This window comes from Arachis hypogaea, chromosome 11 (genome assembly GCF_003086295.3).
Source record: "Arachis hypogaea cultivar Tifrunner chromosome 11, arahy.Tifrunner.gnm2.J5K5, whole genome shotgun sequence".
NCBI lineage: Eukaryota > Viridiplantae > Streptophyta > Magnoliopsida > Fabales > Fabaceae > Arachis > Arachis hypogaea.
In genome coordinates this window covers 23,557,132-23,562,887 of record NC_092046.1, presented here as the reverse complement: position 1 = coordinate 23,562,887, position 5,756 = coordinate 23,557,132, and positions in this window count along the sequence as shown.

The following is a 5,756-nucleotide window of genomic DNA, read 5'->3' as shown; positions in this document are numbered from 1 at the left end:
CCTTTACAGTTGATGTTTTGTCTTCTTGGAAAAATTTCTTGTTGTTACTTGGGTTTCCTGAATCCTCCGAAACTCTTTTTACTCCTGAGACTGATTTTGATTTAAACCCCCTCCTCGCCAACTGCTTCAAGCTTTGCCTTTTGCCTTCTTTTTTGCTAATCACCTCCGCTGAACTCCCAATAGAAAATTGAAGGACATGTTCTTCTCCACCATCTTTCCTTCGTTTTCCTATAGTACCTCCACTATCAGCCACTTCCTCGCCTACCTCCTCTCCTCCATACCTCAGATTTTCCTTTTTTCCTTTCACGTCAGTCCCCCTGGTTTGAGAATTATTGTCTTGGACCGAAAGACTCGCAAAACTTCTTATTAAGCTGACTAGCGTAGGCTTTTTCTGCTTCTGTCTCCTATTCTCTTCCCTCTCAACATTGTTAGGGTTTTTATTCTCTTTCACGCTTGCAATTCTCCAAACAGTTTGTTCAGCCCTTAGCCACGGTCCCCATTGTTCTTCCCTGACATTGCCTCCCGCCGAATCCTCCAAATGCAAATTACAAGCTCGAATTTCATGTCCTATATGACCACAATAATAACAAAAATTACCAATGCGCTCATATTTGAGTTTGAGTTCTATCACTTTTCCATTGCTGCCCGCAATTTTAAGTGATCGACGCAGCGGTTTGGTAATGTCCATCATAATTTGGATCTTCAGCACCTTTTTCTCCTGTCCTCTCATTTTAAACAGGTCTGAATCTAGAACATCCCCCAATAATTCTCCTATTCTTCTTCCCAAACTGCTTGTTTTATAGTGTTCGGGAAGCCCCCATAGTTGCAGCCATATGGGAACGTGGGTAAATTCTTCCTCTCTAATTGCAGTCTCATCGTTCCACCTCTTTAAATTAAGAATGTAGTTCTTGAATAGCCACGGAGCGCCTTTCTCAATTCTTAGAAGATAAATTTCACTACCAAAGAAAAATTAAAAAGGTTTCCTCCGTGATCAATTACCTTGAATCCCTCTGGTTGTCTCCATATTGCAAATAAGGCAGCTTCTAAAGTCCCTGCACTGAAACCTCTGTCAGCAAGAAGTCTCCCAAACAAGCTCCTTGAACATCTCTCGATACCTTCTTTTATGTCTTCATCAATAAATTGCATTATATGATCCTCCTCAGATCCTGGTGCATGGCTGTTGTCCAGTCTGGGAGCAGCGATTGCTGCCATTTAATTGATCACACAGGGTGAAAATTTCACAATTAGGATTTCTCAGAAACCCTAACAGAGCACTCAAAAAACCCTAGGATTTCACAATTTAAGATTTCACAATTTAACTTTTTTTTGTTAAATTAGTTGTTGCATTTGCATGTTTGTTTGATTTTGTGCATATTTTACCACTTGGTTGAAGTAATATTTTCTTTTTCAAGAAATTTTTTATAGCATTTCACTAATTTGAATTAAACTTTTTGAAAAACTTGTTTGAAGAAATTTTAATTTGGAACATGGTTTTAGAGCTCGAACACACAAAACCAGTGAGATTTTGAGCCTATTTGATTGGTTGCATTTTACCAACCAATATTTTATTTTTAGTGTGTGTTGTTCTCTCTAAAATTGTGATCTTTGTCTTGGTTAATTCTATATTTCTATTATTTGATGTATGTATGCACTTATATGATTGAGGCCTTCGTTTCACTAAGCTTACATACCCATATGGCCTTACCCTTTCATTATCCTTTGCAAACCAATGTTGAGTCTATTATACCCCTTTGTTCTTTACTTTAGCTCATCACTAACTCTAAGAGGAAAATAATAATGTCCTTAATTTGAATCCTTGGTTAGCTTAGACTAGTGAGAGTGTTCATAATTTAAGTGTGGGAAAAAGTGGGTTTGGAAATATTTGGTTTAATAATTGGGTGTTATATATCTTTATGAAAATATGAAAGAAATGTTTAGGACATGTTCATGCATTCAATAATTTAATCATATGCATAGAGAAAAAAAGGAAAATATATATATATATATATATATATATATAATAAAGGAGAAAAAGAAAAGAAAAAGAGAAAATAATAAAAAGGGGACAAAATGCCCCAAAGTAAATGGTGATCGCAATGCATATGTACTGTACTCGAATCAAGATGCATGAATATGTGAAAAAATGATTAATGGACAGTTAGGTTTTGTATTTTGATTACATGGATTGTCTTAAGTTAGGTGAGAAGTTTAAGTTAATTAAGGATTCAGATTTTAGTCCACTTGGCCAAATACAATCCTACCTTGACCCTAATCCCATTACAACCCTTAAAAGACCTCTTGATATGTGTATTTGTGTATTAGTTCTTTGTTGATTGGTAGAAGAAAAGCAAGCCTTAGAAATTAAGGTTAGTAGAGAATTAAGAGAGTCGAACCTTAAACACTTGAGTGATTAGAGTGTATACACTTCCGGTGAGGGTTCGATGCTCGATTCTTTGTTCCCGGCTTTCATGAGCTATCTTCTTCTTGAAAGTCTATTTGTACTTCATTTTTATGATTTGAATTAGTGAAATCCAGTTCATATTTGTTCTTGAAAGATTTATTTACTTTTCACCAAGTAGGTAGAAGTATTTTTGCATTTAGTTGCATTCATATAAGATAGGTTGCATTTCATAAGTTTTACCATTCCTCTTCACTCTTATAGTTTCTCTTGAGCTTAGCATGAGGACATGCTAATGTTTAAGTGTGGGGAGGTTGATAAACCACTATTTTATGGTTTATCTTGTGCTCAATTGAGTGGTTTTTATCAATTGTTTACCCACTTATTCATATGATTTGCATGATTTTACGTTTTCCTTCCTGATTTTGTGCTATGATCGAAAACAAGCATCTTTGGCCTTAAATTTGCTATGTTTAAATCCTCTATTATTACCATTCGATGCCTTGATATGTGTGTTAAGTGTTTTCAGAGATTACAGGGCAGGAATGGCTTAGAGGATGGAAAGGAAGCACGCAAAAGTGGAAGGAATACAAGAAACTGAAGGAACTGCTAAAACTGTTCAGCCTGACCTCTTGGTACTAAATCGACGATAACTTGAGTCACAGATGTTCAAATGAGGCGGTTCTAGTTGCGTTGGGAATCTAACATCCAGAGCTTCACAACGATATATAATTTGCCATAGCTGCCTTAGAGATAGTTGACGCGCATGCATGGATCACGAGCACGCGTGACTTGGCAAAAATCCAATCCACGCTCACGCGTGGACGACGCTCACGCGTGACTTTGCCGCATGCTGGACGTATCAGAAATTGCTGGGACGATTTTTGGGCTATTTTTGACCCAGTTTTCGGTCCAGAAAACATAAATTAGAGGCTATAAAGTGGGGGAATCAATCAATTCATTAAGACAACATTCATAATTCACAATTTTAGGTTTTAGATGTAGTTTCTAGAGAGAGAGAGAGACTCTCTCCTCTCTCTTAGGTTTTAGGATTTAGGATTTCTCTTAGGTTAGGTTTACTTCTTCTTCATTCCAGGTTCAATGTTCCTTTAATTTAATTTCTCTTCTACTTTTATTTATTCTATTACTTTAGTTTGTTTATTTTCCCAAATTGATTTATGAACCTTCCAATGTTAGATTTGATTTTATATTTAATGCAATTCGAGGTATTTCAGATTTATGGTTGCTTTCTTCTATTTATGATATAAATAATTTGGATTTTTCCCCTTTTAGCTTTGGTTGAGTAATTGGTGACACTTGAGTTGTCAAACTCAGCTGTTGATTGAAAATTGGAAATTGCTGATTGATTTGGATCTCTCTAAAGCTAGTCTTTTCATAGGAATTGACTAGGACTTGAGGAATCAAATTAATTAGTCCACTTGACTTTTCTTTATTTAGTAAGGGTTAACTAAGTGGGAGCAATAAACAATTCTCATCACACCTGATAAGGATAACTAGGATGGAATTTCCAGTTCTCATACCTTGCCAAGGGTTTTTATAGTTAGTTTGTTTCCATTGCCATTTACTATTGTTGCTTCTTATCTTAAAAAAACTCAAAAAGATACTTTTTCCATAACCAATAATAAACACACCTTCCTGCAATTTCTTGAGAGGCGACCCGAGGTTTCAATACTTCGGTTATCAATTTTATTGGGTTTGCTTAAGTGACAACCAAAACTTTTGTACGAAAAGATTTTCTGTTGGTTTAAAAACTATACTTACAACGGAAATTTATTTGTGAAATTTTTTTACTAGCAGAAAATCAGTTCGTCAGCCACCCCATGGTATTTATGTGAGTTGCATTTAACCATGTATGGGCATAGCCAACGCCATCATGCCTCACTGACAGCAAGGTAGGCTCTGCGTTTGAAATCACAGGAGAATTTTCGGATTCATTTCCTCTAGTCTCATGACTGGAAGTAGAAGAAGATGCTGTAGAGGTATTTGACATGTCAACTGACGCTGATTTCTTTGCCTCTGGACGCACGAACTTACCACTGCGCAACCACATGCAAATTCAAAACTCCTGGTTTTCCTTTTGACAATTATAATCTATTGACAGTGTCCCACCGGGCGTGCCAATTTGTTTTACTCAAATTTTGTTTATGTTTAAAAGAAAACATGGGTATCTCAATGTCGTAATTGTAACGTCAAATAAAATTAAATGGAATAAAAGTAACAAATAAACATATAAATGCAGGTGCTGATGGCGAAGTAAATTGCAGAAATTGAAACAAACAGGAAATTAAAAAGAAGATGAAGGAAGAAACACGAACATAAAAGAGAAGAAGACGTAAAAGTAGAGGAATTTTATTAATAAAAACTGGGAAAAAGTAAAGTACAAGTGTTTGAGTTCAGAGGAATTACTTAAGATTCCCAATTTTACTCTGTGATGTCAAGGGGCAGAGAGCATTTTGGATTTCTAAGTGTTTTTTAAGAAGAACTGAACTTCTTACAATGTGTTCCTAAAAGTTTATTTATAGACTAGCCTAATGTCAGCTGACAGTTAGCATTTGTACACCTTTTGCGAAAAATTTAGATTAGCCCGTAACCGTTCCGGCACCTTTTGTGAATTTCAAAAATCAAATAGATAACCGACTGTCAAATGATCTAATTTAATTTAAAATAGATATAAATATTATATATAGAAACATCACCATGTAACTAACTATTTCTTTTTATAATTTTCTTATAAAAATAATATTTTGTCTAACACTTTCATAACTTCATTTTGATTTAGTTGATTTACATCTATATTCCTTTGATCAAGTTTATTTATACCTGTACACTTAAAAGTAAAATCAGTCAATTAAAAGGTGTAATCTAAAACTAATTAATTAGCATGAAAATGAAGTTGTAAATTGTTTATTAGATGTAGTAATGATGTTTATAGTTCAATTCTCATTTGGCTAACTCGTAATTGTCTCTCGTTCAATGCTGTTTGCATCTCTAATATAAAATCCAAAATGAAGTTACAAATATGATTGAATAATAGTCAGCAAAAAATATGATTGAATAATACTAATTAGAAAAAAAGATTTTCACAAGCTACTTGGACAAAATTATTTTACATTATCATCTAATTATATTGTAATTATATATAAAATTTTTGAATTAATGAATATGAGAACGAAGCATTTTACATCATAGAATTTTGGCATCATTAATCCTTAGATGAATACGAAAGTATCCTTTCCCTTTCATGTTGATTAAAATTTTCTTCTACTCAATGATCTTTCAAAAATATCTGAAATGATTTCCAGTGTAATATTTTACAGCCCTATTCTACCCTGAATTT